The sequence below is a fragment of the Ambystoma mexicanum genome, chromosome 7q, assembly GCF_040938575.1.
Source record: "Ambystoma mexicanum isolate Mex_15411 chromosome 7q, UKY_AmexF1_1, whole genome shotgun sequence".
Classification (NCBI taxonomy): domain Eukaryota; kingdom Metazoa; phylum Chordata; class Amphibia; order Caudata; family Ambystomatidae; genus Ambystoma; species Ambystoma mexicanum.
In genome coordinates this window covers 653,127,764-653,144,188 of record NC_090941.1, presented here as the reverse complement: position 1 = coordinate 653,144,188, position 16,425 = coordinate 653,127,764, and positions in this window count along the sequence as shown.

Genomic DNA, 16,425 nt, shown 5'->3' with positions numbered 1-16,425 from the left:
CGCAGAGGGCGAAGTCTGTCCTGAGCGACCTCACCCCCTAGAGGGCTGCAACTGTGCCCCAACGCCTCTGCAGAGACCAGGTGAGCATAACAGCATCTTGCTCGTCCAACTTCATCCTTCACGTGACTGAAGTCCATGATTTTAAACTTGCACTGTCTTTAAAATATAATTTTTTTAATAGACCTCTGACATCTTCCTTGCTCGTTTGTGTTTTTTGAACAGCAGTTTTGTTCTTTCCCCCGATTTGTATCCAATGCTAGTTAACTTCATCCTGATCAGATCTTGGCTTCTTGACTTGGCTTCATGGCTCATCCAACCTCGCTTTTTCGATATTCACTTTTAATTAATGGGTTTTCTTACTGCGACACACTGAGAAGCGGCCTTTCCATTTTAGTCCAATTCTGCCATAACACGTAGTGGAAACATCCATCGTTTACTCTTTATGCACATAGGTATATATTGGCTGCAATCTATTCACTATAAAGCTAGTCTCAAGAATACTTTGTCTGCTTGCGTTTCTTTTGCATCTGTACACATGCAAACTGACTTGATATCTTCATCCAATTTATGGCATAAGCTTCTACACCTTTATCCCAAGATGTCACTTATCCTTGATACTTTCTTCATGCTTTATAGAACAAATGCATTCTCTGGTCTTTGCATCTCTTCTAGGCATGTCAGCTCAGCTCTGGGTGATGTCACCATTCATCGAGATCATTCATTTGCTCTGCTTCTTCCGGGATTTCATTCAAACGACTATCATATTTCCTTGTATGCAGGTATGGTTTTCTCAATGGGAACCTTGCCTCCAGGATTCTCCTAGGCATCAGTATTTTCACTGGTACTGCACGATTTTCACATCCGAGCTCCCAACATATAGGCATATATAGGTGAGGTGGTTGAAGTGGGGGTACTTGGCTCCTCCTCTACACTCCCCCATGTGGGCAATGTATCAACCACTCTCTCATCATCCTTCATATCCAGACATCTTGGTCTGAAGAAGAACTTCTTTGGGATCCATATCTTTATGACTCCCTTCAGGCATCCTGCTGACTTCATCTTTGTTCCATGTCATGAGGCTGCACTGTCCATTTGGACTACGATAGATCCATCTCCCCATGTACCTCTTATGATTCTTTGGATACACAAACTTTGTCCCTTCAGGTGCGTGGATACTGGCCTTCACGTGGTCTCTGATTTCTTCATCTGTCAAGTCTTTGGCCTTCCATCCTGATACAACATCGATCATAATCTTCATCCCTATGGCTTTCTTGGCTGTTTTCTTGCATTGGGAGATTATTATCTTGATTACAAAAAATCCCAAAAATATCACTAGTAGCAGAGCTCCAAGGAACTTAAAAATATCTGCCATCCATTGTGGAACCCAAGAGAAGAGCGATCCAAACCAGCCGTCATCAATAATGTCTTCCACTTCATCGATCATCTGGCCGTGGAGTTTTGTCAGCATACCTATGGCCTCCGTCAAAGTTCCATTCTGGTCATCATTAGAAGGTATGAATGTGCAACATGATTCTCCAATCTTTGCGCAAACACCTCCATCCATAGCTGTCATCATGTCCAAGACATATCTGTTTTGGAGAGTCATCAGTCATATGGCTCTGAAATCTTCTCTGATAGCATTGAATCCCTTTATGGTAGTGTTGATCGTCTGTAAGAATTCCCATCTGGTAATCTGCAGCCATTTGGTGTTTGCCCCAACCTGGACACTTGGCATGAAGATCAACGAAAACACTGAAGCTGTCTGGCTAAATAGTCTGTGCTAATAGGGAATAGCATCAGAAGCCTCTATAGATTTTGCTGAGAAATGATTCTCTCTCTTCATTCGTCTCATCAGCTCCGAAGTTCTCTTCTTTCTCGGGTAAGCATCTGCTTCAGAAAACTGTCAAGGTTTAAATCACTTTTCGGAATCAACCAATGCTGGAACATGAACATTCACTAATGAGCATCGTCGTCCCCAATCCTTGGGTAGTCTCATATATGCTCTAGATCCATAAGCCCAATAGTGATCCAGGATTACTGCTGTTCGAAGTATCATTCCTGGTACATCAAAGATTCAACCACAGTTCTGATTCTCTCCAACTTTTCTTGTGCCATTATGTCTGAAACACAGCTTTGCACTTTCCAAACTATCTGCAAGGTTCCTCCCCTGTCTTTGACCCAAGTCAGTAGTTTAGCAAGTCTTGGCCATAGTGGCTTACAACCATTCTGCACTATGTCAATGGTTGATCTGTAGAAACCAATGACCACCCAGGCTCTTCAGATGACCACTCCTCCTTTCCATCCATCTGGTGATAACACTGACCGCCCAGATCTGCATTTGACTGCTGTTCTTCATCTACGAATTTCTTCTGCAGTTATTTTCCTGGACTCTCCAGTCTTTTGTTTACTTCCCATCTGATTCCGGCTCCTTTCACTCTAGGCTTTTCATATCTGATCTCATGATTCTTATTATGAGCTCTGTTTCTTGTCTTTGTGTCCTGGACATAGTCATCTTCATCTGGATCTGTCCATTCAGTTGCCCATTTGAGATAAGCATCTCAGCCCATAAACTGGCCTCTTGTTCGGCAAAGTGCTATGTGGGAAAGACAATGTGCTGTCTGGACGTCTCTTTCAATAGCTATGAAGATCTCAGACTTCCCCATGCTATAAGGCAGGAGTGTACATACAAAGCATTCCTCCTTTGAAGGTCTTCTTCCCACTTCCCTCATATGTTGATACCATATGTTGTTTCCCAAATGTGCTGTACTATCCAGGTAATCATTTAGCTCAAAATCATCCTCCCCAGTGTCTCTCTTAGGTCTTATTCTTCTCTTATGATCTGCCATGATTATCTCGTACAACATCTCAGCATAACTCCTTCTAACTGGACCAGTCATAGGCACACTCGTCAGTGGACTAGTTGTGTTTGCATACATTAACTGAGTAGGTTCATTTTTCAACACCCATTTCTTTTGTCTCCCTTGTAAAGCCTCTCTCCGGCTTCCAAAAATAATCTCTGACACTTTTCGCATGTGACTGTCAGTAACATTTGATTCCTCACCATTCTTTGGAACAGGGATAACTACATAGGGTCTTGTCTGCCTAGTAGTTGCCACGTTTATACCTTCCTTCTGCTTAGGAAGATTCTCATGAGTTTTTGCTCCATTCACATCATATAATAGGAGGTTTGCACAGTGAGTGAAAGCAATATTTTTATGAACAGAATGCAAGCATAAATAACAAAGATACGAGAGTGTAGAGCATTGATTTTTTGCACAACATGGACATCTCTCTGGAACTGGCATGATGATATTGCTAGTAATATTGCCCATTTGTATTGCCTAAGGAAGGAAAAATGAAACTTTAATATGGCACCATCATGTACTGCTTCTGGAAACTTCTGATCTCACTCAACAACCTTCCTTGGTCAACTGACTGCTTACTGGACGATGAACACGAATTTGCAGTGGACTCTTCAAATCGGTCTGTCACTAGACAACATGATGATTTTCTTTCAGCATGAAACAAGGGTTCTTTAAAGCCAGCAATTCCTCGATCTGTCCCTCAAAGAAAAAAGCCTCATTCAGATCTCAGAGTTCTCTCAGAATAAGCATTTATTTGAAATATAATGTCTCTCAAAATCCAATTCAATGCTGCATTATTTCTCGGATCCCTTAGGAATGTACAGACATCTGTGTGTCTTCCAACAAGCTGTGGACACTCTTCAACCAAGTAGTAAAAAAAGAAACGGACCAGTCTATGAGCATTGTCAGCTGACAGGGGATTTGAACTTTCCTGACTGTATTCAGGAAGCTGAAGAATTTGTTCAATGATAACTATAAACAATCTTTTCACAACTGGGCCATTCTTAGGATCTTACAAGAAAATAGGAATAATAGTAGTTCTCCCCACAAGCGAAGGGTATGTGTGCAATACAAACAAAAAAAAGCAAGAATGATCTGTGAAACATGGTCATCAGTCATCATGAGCAAATCCAAACAAACTCAGTGAGGAATGAATCAGGGTACTGCACCCTCTTCCAGTTGTCGAAAACGAAAGAAAGGCTTGAGCATGCCGCAGTCCAATATCAAAAACTCCCGTGGCTCAAGAACAGATATCTTCCCTTAACTCTTCCTCTCGTCCCACATTTTTCTCATATGGTTGCAGATTAGGATTGCATCTCCACGGAACACTTTAGGAACCCATAGTTCTTGAAATCTACTTGTTGAAGCATCTCCTATTCTACACTGCCCCACACCCTCCTCGCCGTAGCTGATCTGAAATGACAGAGATACTTGAGGTCATACACATAAGATAGTCACGTAACTCCATTCCTAACAGTTACGATGTTGGCTGGGCATCACTTCTAACCCTGGATGAAGGTGTGAGAGGTGTCCTCATTCGCCTCCCTGTCACTATTTCATGGGGGGGTAAGATGGTGGTCCGAACCTGGTTGGTTCCTCAATGCATATAATGCCAGTGGTAGGCAAATCAACCACCCTTTCTTCAAGGTAAGCTTCAACATGGCTATTATTTCTTTAAGCAAGCCATTCAGTCTCTCACAGATCCCAATTCCTTGTGGATAAGCTGAAGAAAACTTGTGCTTTATACCAAGCAACAAGCCAATCTGTTCAAACATTTGATTCACAAAATGAGGACCATTATCTGATCTTAATACTTCACATATTCCCCATCCAGGAAATACTCCTTGCACTAAGAAATTTGCTGCACAGGCGGGATCTGGGTATATACATGGACCAGCTTCAATCCATCATGAAAAGGGACAAACTACTTCAATCATGTATCTATACCCATTACATACTTGCAGCATGTCGACATAGTCAAATGCTGAAAGGGGCCATTAGGTCTTTCAATAACTGCCCTAACTCTGCTCAATGTGTGCCCAGCAGTAAACGTTTGACAAACGATGCAATTCACTACATAAAATGCAACGTGTTCTAACAAATTTGGTTTTCTATAGTTGTGTGCGCAGGGTAGTGTAGCTGTTCTAGCGCCACACTTAATAAGGCTACAGGCATTACTGGTTTACCAGTGCTGTCTTGTCACCAAAATGCTTCTGAGGGGTTTAAAGAACACCCTCTTCTTGTCCATGGATCCTTCTCATCTTGAGGTGTTTCTCCCTGAACCTCTATTAATTGTGTCTTTGAAAGATGACTATATGGGTCAGACATACTCATCATCACCACCATTTTTTCATTTACATTAGGCACATCAAAAGACATATTTTCTGAACATGCAGCGCGTTTGGCTTCATCGCATACTGCCTCATTTCCACATGGGATACAATCTTCCTTTTTAGTGTAAGCTACACATTTAACGACTGTGATGGCTACTGGGAGTTGTAGCGCCTCAATAAGCCTGTATAAAAGGCGGCATGTCGCACTGGAGTGCCATTCGCTTGGAGGTAGCCCCTCCTTTTCCAACATGCTAATCCTGAGTGCACTGTCGACGTCACATAGGCGGAGTCACTGTACACCGTTACTTCCTGGTCAGCATGTGACTCGAGCACGGATATCAGCGCCACTAACTCTGCAGCCTGTGCTGAATAGTGAGACAGGAGTCATGCATTTACCAATATTTGGAACTCCCCATTGGCGGTGTGCTTTACCACAGCGGCACATGTATATCTCTGTCCATCATTTTGATCGTTCCTTGAAGAACCGTCAATAAAAACAATTTCTCCGCCTGCAAAGCATTTTCTTTTATCCTAGGGATCTCATCATAGAACTTTTCATAGTTCAAGCAGTCATGCTCATCCTCTTCCAGTGGTTCTGCTACAAACATGGCAGGATTCACTAGCTTGTCATAGAGCATCCCATCACTATACTTGCAGCCTTCTCAATGGCGAACGCGGCGCTGCCAAAGATAAATCACATGGAAAATGACCCCTTATTACTAGGTCCAAAATCCCACTGTAATATGCAAGGGGCGTGTACCCCAATGTGGTTCTGTGTGTGAGGACTGCGTCATAGCGGTACTATCCGTATGCGAAAATAAAAAGAAATCCTCAGCATAATTAGGAATGCCTTAAACTGGAGCTGTACAAATTGCCTTTTTCAATTCCTCAAACCATTCTTCCATCTTCTCAGTCCAAACAATTTTCTCTTGTGTTGCCTGTGCTTTCTTTAGAGCTTGTAATAAAGGCCTTGTATATGAACTATAATCAAAGACCCATGCTCCGACATAATTACATAACCCCAGAAATCTCTGCATATTCTTTATCGTGTGTCGCTTTGTGGTTTTCAAGATAGCCTTAGCTCTCTCAGGAGTAACCTTTTTTCCTTCATGCAAAATCAATTGACCTGTGTACAATACTTCCTGTTGACAAAACTAAGTTCTCCTTGTCAACCTTACATCCTTCATCAGCGAGTGTGATCATCAACTGATTAGAATCGCGTCACCCTGTCAGTCTTTATGCAAGGGGATTGAGAAAATCAATCACGGTAAAATACCGTGCTTCAGCAGGTATAATACATAAGATTGTTGCAGGACTAGGAACTAGATGGAACTCGGCCTCTACAGTTTGGTTGATAGGGTACACCGATGTATTACACAGTGACTCCGACGTCACCAAGATGCCTTGATCCATCATGGCAGAAATTGTCTTAAAAATACCTTAATCTGCCTCTCGAGACATAGGATACTGCCGTGCTTGAGGTAAAATTACTCCTGGTTTCAATTTAATCTTTACTTCTCCAACCCCCTTCAATAGGCCTACGTCATAGGGGCCTGTAGTCCATAATGAAGCTGGCACTTTTACCATGTCTTCCTCAAAATACTCGGTACGTTTTTGTGCTATGATCATTTTATGAGGAACCTCTCATTTGATGGTTCATACCCAGTAAGTGATGTTCATCTCAAATATTACTTCATCTGATGGATGATCTCCAAACATATCCTCATCAGTGATGTCAGTCAATCTGTAACACTCCCCAGTGACACTCACTGTGCACCATCGTCTGCCATCATGATCATTTCCATCATGCAAAACCCATCTCTCCTCGCACTATGGCTTCTTGTAATTGTAAAGGAAAGATTTTCCCTTCCTCTTCATCCATAGGTATCTTTGGCCTGAATAGAAACTCATCAGGAACTCTTATAGTTCTGCTTGCTAGGCCTGGTAGCCATGTCAACAAAATGCATACCCCATAATGAAACACTTCAGGTTCCAACATGACTGATCTCATGGTCACTTGTCCTGCAAACACCCGTCATAATAAATTTCGCTCACGGTTAAATAATGCATTCCTGGTGCTGAACACACTATACCTTATCGGTAAACGAGATTTTCATATTCAACTTAGTCATCAGATCTCGACCTAATATATTAACAGGTGTCTGCCTTGAATACAACAGTGGCAGTGACATGTCGCACTCTCCTATAGAAACTGGTAAGTCTTCAGTAAAAGGAACTCTACTCGTAGCTCCTGTGAAACCGCGAGTATTCATGGCATTGCCAGACATTGAGAATTTCCCCTCTTTTATACACCAGGGTATTCCATTTGTGTCTACTAAAAACAAAAAACGTTTGCCTCCTATACGGACGTCTACCCTTGGCTCCGCGTGAGGATTTGGGGTCACGGATAGTATTGAACACATCAACTCTCACAGTGAGCTGCCCTATTGTGGAAACAGCCTCATTCCTGTAGCTATAAAAGGATTCCCCGCCCTCTACAGTGACATCCCCTATCCTAGGAGTCATTAACGGCCCTGTGCTTGTGCTTTGCAGTATCTGCATGGGTGAATGCTGTGACTGCCTTTGCAGTGGATTCACTGCCGCTTGCTGCATTTGCAAACCTTGCTGTATTGTCAGCGCTTGTGCCTGTTGCACGGTTTGATTCTGAGCAAACCCTTCTCCACTCTGCTGTGAATATGCAGGCAGTTTTGAAGTCCCCCCTCTTGAAAATTGCCCATTCTGCACAAGCCCTTGGCTTCTACACATACAAGCTTAATGCCCTGTCATTCCTCATGCCCAACATACAGGAGGAGGAAATCTCCTATTCTGCCCATACTGAATATCTTGGTTATCATTCTGCATATTTTGAAACCTTCCTTGATTGCTCTGAAAGTTTCCCTGATTGTTCTGCCAATTCCCTTGATTATATGGAAAATGTCTACCTCAAAATCCTCCTATTCCTCGTGGAGCAAATCCATTAATGCCCTGATCAAACTGCCTTTGATTATACCCCTGTAGCATGTGTGTTACCTGCTGTGAATTTGATCCACCTCCACTAGTTATCATTGCCCCTTCAATAGCGTACTTAGATAACTTTTTTTGCACTAACTTTGCCTCTTCGCCTTTCCTAAATCTTTTTTGCGATTCTTTTCCTGCAAGAGTCTGCAATAATGTGCGATGGTCAGCTGAATTTCTGACTATGGTTTTGCCTCCATACCCACTAACTTCTTGAGCTGCTTCTGTACCGGATCTGGCAGTCCTAGGCATAATATATGATAGAACACAGGTATAGATTGCCCCAAGCTTCGCATGTCTCCAAGCTCCACTGCTCTTGAAAATTCAGAATGTAAGCAAGCTTATCTTCCCCTTCCTGCATCTTTTTCGTCATTATAGCTCCCATATCGCACATGTCTGGATACAGTACTCTAAGCGCTTTCCAGACTGCCGCTCTGCAGTTATTGAACGGTGCTCAGTCATGAGCAGTGTTAACCGTGGTAACACCAGCATACCCTGCTCTGGACCAAACATCATCAGCTCTCTCTCCAAGGATGGCAATCAGGAGACCCTTAATGTCCCCTATAGCCAATATATTTCCTCCTCTCATCTTTTCTAATTCATGTATCCATTTCCCAGCTAAACTCAGAAGTTTACACCTTAAATTATCCTTGTCCATCTGGGGCCAAGGTGGTCTAGCTCCCCCTTTCTCTAGCAAGGGAAACTGTGAAACCCAAAACTCATTCTCATCTCCCATCGTCTGTCTTATTCACGGCAGGGACAATATTTCCTTACCCCTTCTTCCTGGCAGCGTCCTTAATCTGCTCACATAAGGTGGTGACTCCCCTCCCTCTCACCATGGGGTTGCCCTTTAGGTTGATCTGACTGCGTCAATGATTTTGACGCCCGAGGTATAGGCACACCTAAATCTGACCATCTCACTTCCTTATCCATTGTAAAACAACCCCCAGAAATACATCCGTCACCCTTCTCTTCTCCATGGAAGGTGTCTGTCGTCATCTGACATTTCCTGTGCCCAACTAGTATAACTTCTCTCCTCCTCATCTCTGTGTAGAGTCAGTCTATCTAAAGACAGCTCCTTGGGGGGGGGGCCTCGTACTACATGAGGCTCCCTCTGTATCATACAACTATGTACTCACAAGTCGATAATTATTTCCGGCGGCACTGTTGGCCTCCAACCAAGATTGCCGCCTGATTGTAGAGCTCTGCGCTCTTAAATATCCAGTTCTAAAAATCCAGTGGAATGGTAAAGATCTGCCCGTGGCTGATACCTCCACATGGTGTTGGAAGGCTGGCGGCAGCTATAGAGCCAGTGGGGCCTGAAGACGAGCCGTATAAAATTACCAGCACCGTCAAATAGTGCGTGAAATGTCTTTATAAATGCTGTGTACCCAGTAAAAAGTGGTTGGAACTTGGCAAAATCTGTTGGTTTTAATGTGTTTGTCAGCCGGAAAATAAAGTAAAAAAAAAACAAAAAAAATTGATCATTTTTTCTATTCACTTAATTCTTTCTGGGCTCTCATTTCATGATAAACTTTATCAATTGCTTCACCGATGCTTCTAGAGTTAAACTCGTTCTCCAGATTTGCTCTAGATGGATCTGGTAATGTCTCATATTCCGGGACAAACTCCTATGTCCTGTCATGCTACTTCTGGGTCGGGATTCCTTACCTCCTTTCTCCAGGCGATTGAGATCACTTGCTCTTTTTCTTCTTTTTTGTTCCATGCCATCATCAAGCTCTCTACGATTTCTTGCTTCCTCCCTTACTCAGTCTTCCTCTTTTTTCTTCATATCCCTTCTTTCATTTGCCCTCCGTATCTCGTCATCCTCTCATCTTTGCATTCTCTTATTCCTTAACTTCTGTTCCTCCTCTTCTATTCTTTTCCTTTCTAACCTTTCCCGCTCATCAATTACCCTTTGTCTATTATCTTGTTTTCTCTGCTCCTCTGCTTTTTCCTGCTTCTTCAACTGTTCAGCTTGATATAACTGATCTTGTCTCGGTCTATCTTTCCTTTTCATCTTATTCTTTCCATCATTCCTCACTTTCTCCATCCTTTTTATATTGCCCATCTTGATCTTCCTTTGTCTTACATCCTCGATGCCTTTACCATCAAGTTTGAGCAAAATCTGTCCACCCATCCATTTGTTCTGTAGAAGTGCTAACTCATCAGCTTTATCTCTTTCTCCCTTCCATCTCTTTATTTATATTCCTATATCTAAAGATGTGCTTGCTCCATCACTTCTCTCCTCGTCTCTTGGGACCTTAGGAATTAGATCTTTCTCGATATTTCTCTGAGCCCTCGTCACTGCTTTGCGCAAGCGGCTCTTATACCGGGTTACTTTACACTGTTGCTGCCTTAAGCTCCCTCAATGGGTATAATCCATCGTCTTTGTTGTTTTCGCCGTCTATTCCCAGCGGGGCGGGGGAACAGAGGCTTCTTACCCCCCTATTTGCATACATTAAGGATCCAATCTATAGGAGGCAGGTCTTCGCTTTCCTCCTGGTACATTTTCCAAAGTTCTGAGCTCGCTAGTCGCTTGTCTAGCTTTTTCCCTGTATATGCTGCATGCAAATATGTCGTCGTATGCTGCAGGACTAACTTCGATAGTGACCCTCCTTGCGGCCAGGCCTAAACATTTTTTCTGCTGTACCCTTAACCAATTCCGCACTATACTCTCTAAGCTTAGGTGCATGTTTCGGCAATTGCTTGCAGAGGTGCACAAGTGGAGTAACATCCTCCATTTTTGACTTGACACTCTTGACTATCTATACTCATTTGTTTTTGTCACAGGTTTATAAAAAGAATATGTTTCTGAAAAATAATATAATATGAGCGTGCACCAATCGTCGCAGGCGCCAATCCCTTTTAATCACGTTTTCTACTTTAATCTTGCTAAAAAACACAATCAACTTAAATTCAAACAATCACTTAAACTCCACAACCTCATGTTTCTCCTTTTTTCAACAATCACTTTAACTATTACGTCATCACCAACACATAAATACATAAAACAAACAGAAACGGACATACTCGACCGGTCACATATATCTCTTATCTCTTAAAATCTTTTCTCCAAGACTCGCCTTTCACTCTAAATCAATACACCTACGGAGTTTAATCAACCTCTTTAAGTTACGTCTTTAACCAAACTCGTTGTCTAATGCTTCCGCTATGGGACTTTAGGTTAAGATTTCTTCTGTTACGTTCTTTAAAAGGCAGGCACAGGGCGTATTCTTTCTCGTGGCACTCTCCTCATGATACCTCTTAATTGTTTGGCCTCACACAAATCAATTTCTCTTCAATATTTAACACTCTTATTCTTAAGTTATGTTTATCCCACTTCCCTCGATTACACTTCTTTCCCTTATCACTTCTCATCACTCAAAACCCTTACACCGTTTTGCCAACTTGCTCAGTTTCTACTCACCATTCGCATGTTCATCTTCCGACTCTCGGGATCGTACGCCTCTTATCGCCTCTCCAACTTCTCATTTGTTCAGCTTCTCATAGACCATGGGAGGGGAATACGTCTGAACCCGTCAAACCCTACTTGCAAGAGCAATTTAAACTAAACCACCATCTATGGGAGCTTCATGTCCTGTTAGCCGAATGGCAGATGTCATGCGAAATTGCCGGGACTCCGAAGTTTACTTATGTCGATGGATTTTTTAAACCATCCTCTCTGCTACTTAGTGAACTGAATAACCTCAGCCCTTTAAGATGAGTAGCAATTACCCTGGAGATGGATGGGGATGCAGAAGTTACTCAAACATCAATAATCTAAATGACTCAGGGTCTGATCACGACTTTGGCTGTTACCCTTAAATCCGGCGGTAGCGCTATTACCGCCTGATTTAAGGGTCCGCCAAATCAGGACTTCGGCGGATGTCACCCCAGCTCTGAGCTGGGGGGAAATCCGCTGAAAATTCACGCTATTACCGCCGGCGGAAAATCCGCCGGCGGTAAGAGCGCAAAAATTCCCCATTGAGCCCAAATGGGCTCAATGGGTAATTACATTTCCGCCGAACTCGTGATCCGGCACTATTAGCGCCAGGGAGTTCAGCGGTAGGGCTAATACCACCGGCGTTACCGCCAAAGTCGTGATCAGGCCCTCAGTTGGTAAAAAGGATAATTGTTTTATTTTCAATCGTCTAAAACGTGGAGCATAAAGAAAATCAACAAATTCGCTCGATCCCCTTACTCAACAAGTTTCACAAAAAAACTTATTTATCAAAAACTCGTCATCATTGATGTTGACCTACGTCACTACCAACGTCATCCTACGTGGCAAACTACAAAAACCTAATAGCAACTGTGATAGGCTCATCTAAGTATATGATCTATACTAGTATGGGATAGTGAATGAAAGTGATAGGTTTCTTATCAGGTGAGGCAACTAAGCCTGTCCCACAAAATGGCCACTATGAACGTCACTAAATACACAACGTCCCATTGGCTACACAAACTATAGGACCTTTAATTACGCTGCCCCCTACAGTTGGTGACACTCTCACCTCCGCCAGTACTTTTCCACCTACGTCTAGCAGCACGCAGATTGGACTTCCATGTGCTGGTAAGCTTGCCTTAACCCCAGCTTCCCACCAATTAGCATATCAATCTATCACACCCTCAGTGGTCAACCTAGTCAATTAGGCTTTAAAGCTCGGCATTGAGTTTGTTCTGTACTATGGAGAATCAGGGGAGTGAAGGCACGCTCTGCCCTCATGCGTAGGTGTGAGCATCTTGCTCGTCCAACTTCATCCTTCCACGTGACTGAAGACCATGATTTTAAGCTTTCACTGTCTTTAAAATACTCTTTTTTAATAGACCTCTGACGTCTTCCTTGCTTGTTCGTGTCTTTTGAACAGAAGTTTTGTTCTTTCCCATGATTTGTATCCAATGCTAGTTAACTTCATCCTGATAAGACCTTGGCTTGGCTTCATGGCTCATCCAACCTCGCCTTTTCGATATTCACTTTCAATTCATGTGTTTTCTTACTGCAACACACTGAGGCGAGGCCTTTCTTTTTTAGTCCAATTCTGCTATAACATGTGGTGGAAATATCCATTGTTTACTCTTTATGCATATGTGTATATATTGGCGCATGCCGCAATCTATTCACTATAAAGCTAGTCTCAAGAATACTTTGTCTGCTTGCGTTTCTTTTGCATCTGTACACGTGTAAACTGACTTGATATCTTCATCCATTTTATGGCATAAGCTTCTACCTTGATCCCAAGATGTCACTTATCCTGGATATTTTCTTGATGCTTTACAGAACATCTGCATTCTCTGGTCTTTGCATCTCTTCTAAGCACATCAGCTCAGCTCTGTGTGACGTCACCATTCATCGAGAACAGTCATTTGCTCTGCTTATTCCAGAATTTCATTCAAATGAGCATCATATGTCCTTGTATGCAGGTACGGTTTTCTCAATGGAAACGTTGCCTCCAGGATTCTCCTAGGTATCAGTATTTTCACTGGTACTGCACGATTTTCATATCCGGGCTCCCAACATATAGGCAATATAGGTGAGGTGGTTGAGGTTGGGGAACTTGGCTCCTCATCTACAATGGGGACCTGGTATATAAGAACGGATGGTGGAGTATGGTGCAACCAGAGTAGAGGTTAAAGGGGGTGGTGGTGGCTCTGGGTGATTTTGGTGGTTTGACATTGGCCGATTTGACAAGGAGGGGCGCATTGACCGTTTGCAGATCTGTACGTTGAATGTGAAGGGGCTCAACTTGCCAGCTAAAAGATCCTCGGTGGATCGGGAATTTCGGAGGAGGGAGATAGATATTTTCTTTCTCCCGAAGAGACAAGGTTCTACAGGGATGAGGCAAGGGTAGTGCCTTGTGGTCTTCTTGGATAGGTCTATTGGGGTATTGGTAATTTCTAGAAAGGGTGGGGTTGGCCTCTTGTTACAGAAGCGGTTGCGGATGGATGGGGTGAGGTCGTGAAATAGTGTGGATGGGAGAGCGCTGTTGGTCTTGGGTCTCCTTCAGGGAGTGAGATTCACGTTTGTAACATTATGTGCCCCACATCAGGGGCAGTTAAAATGTAGAAAGGGAGACAACCATGGGGCGCATACCAAGATGGCCGTGTAGTGACAGTGCTCCGCCACAGGCAGTCGACAAGGAGAAGAGTTTGCTTCCCACAGTCCCTGCCGAGACACCCGGGGGAGTGCGGTAGTGTCTGAGGCCACAGTGCAGCTGAGGGGAGGTCTGTGGCAGCTGGCAGCGTCCCACAACGAAAGGTGTAGAGACCCGTCCCAGGCGAGGCCGGAATCATGGTGAGCATATCCGGATATCAGGGCCCAGCCGTGCTGTGTGGGGCCTGCCAGGACCAGGAAGGAGCAACGGCCAATTGGAGAGTAATGGCTCGGGCGAGGCCGGAGTGGTGAGAAGATGTCTGGAACGGAGAAGCCCAGCTGAGCTGTAAGGGGCGAGCCGGCTACCCGAGGAAAGCACAGACGTGACAAGATGACACACAGCCCAGGCGAGGCTGGAGAGGACAGACAGGTACCCGGATAAGGGATCCCAGCAGCACAGTGCATGACACGCCAGCTCTAGGAGGAAGGAGCAGACCTACAAAGAAGGATGTAGCAGAGGAGGAGACTCAGCCATACCGCAATTGGAGCAGTGCTGGGCCACAGACAGTCAGGCCACAGTGAAGAGGCAAGGTGAGCCGGAAGGGCCCTGAGAGCTGTGACCCGGAACAGTTTCCAGGAGGCCCGGACCTCCCTCTGAGTCTGCGCAGACCAGATGGGTTGATAACAGCCCGCCCACATCACACGGGCGATCCTCGGCACCAACTTCAGTAGGAATGGACCGGATGGCTCCACGTCAGGGGGATAAGGAGCAGTGGACACAGGGGCTGAGGTACATACAGAAGGGGCATGAGGAGGACAGAGATTGGGGGCAAAGGAGACACATGGAGGACTGGGGAGTGGACCCAGAGGAGCCGGGAATTTGAACTGTCAAGGCAGCACACAGGGAGAAGAGGGGTGGAAGAGTGACTGTGGTGCCTTGTAGGTGTCTTGTGGGTGACAGTGTCTGACGGAAATTTGCCATGCAGGAAAAGCCCCAGGGATCCCCTAGACGCAGAGGTAGTGCACTGACTGGGATAATGTCCCTACATCATTTTAGGAGGAGCTCTGGAAGTGGCCCGAGGGCAGCCTCTGCTACCTAAAACAAGTTGGCGGCAGGCAGAGGCGCGCTGGCTTCAGCCCTGACTGGGGAGGATTTAAAGGACATCTTCCAGGAAATTAAGGCAATCCGGACAGATATCTAGGCGTCAATTTGTGATCTCAAGGGCCAAGTGGATAAGCTGGAGGATAATATGGAGGGGATGGAGAATAACCACTTATGGATGGGCCTCCTGAACTTGAAATACGAGGCACAACTGACGTACCTAGAGATAAGGGAAGAAACCCTGATGAAATTGGATGATTTGGAAAACAGGGAGAGCCGGAATAAACTGTACATTTTGTGGATCAGAGAGCAGAAGGGAGAAAGTTGGCAGAGGTGGGAAGGAAGGTACAAGGACTGATCAACCAGCACTTTGCTTTGGGGGGCGGAAAGGAGGTGCAACTGGAGAGGGCCAACAGAGGTGGAGGAAGAGGGCCAAGGTCCATATTAGTACGCTTCCTTAGATACAGAGAAAAACTGGAGGTCCTGGAGAAGGCAAAGCATATCGGAGTTTCCAAATACAAGTGTGACATTGTTCCTGACCTCTCAGTTCTCACCCTGTCTCGCCGGAGAGACTGTCACCCCCTTACGCAATGGTTGACGGCGAAGGGTATCCGATACCGTTGGTCCTTTCCATTCGCCCTGTCCTTCAAGAGAGGTGAAGTGGACTATCGGGTGACCAGTGGCCAGGAGGCACGGCAGGTCCTGCAGGTCCTCAAGGGGGAAGACTCCAGTGAAGACCCGGAAGGGGTGGCAGCTGGAGCAGTGAAGCAGCCAGGACCGGAGGTACACCAGGGAATTGCTGGCTTATGCAAAGGTTCTGGGGACAGAGGGTAGTAATGAGTAGACATGTCCCCATTAGTTGGTCAGACCACAAAATCATTGTTATGTCGGTGTCTTTGGTGGGCCTGCAAACAACATGCTGTTGAAAGATGCTGTCTATCTCGAGGAAATTAAGGCTGCCATAGGAGATTTCTTTAGCATCAATGACACATGGAAAGTGGATCTGGCGATGGTGTG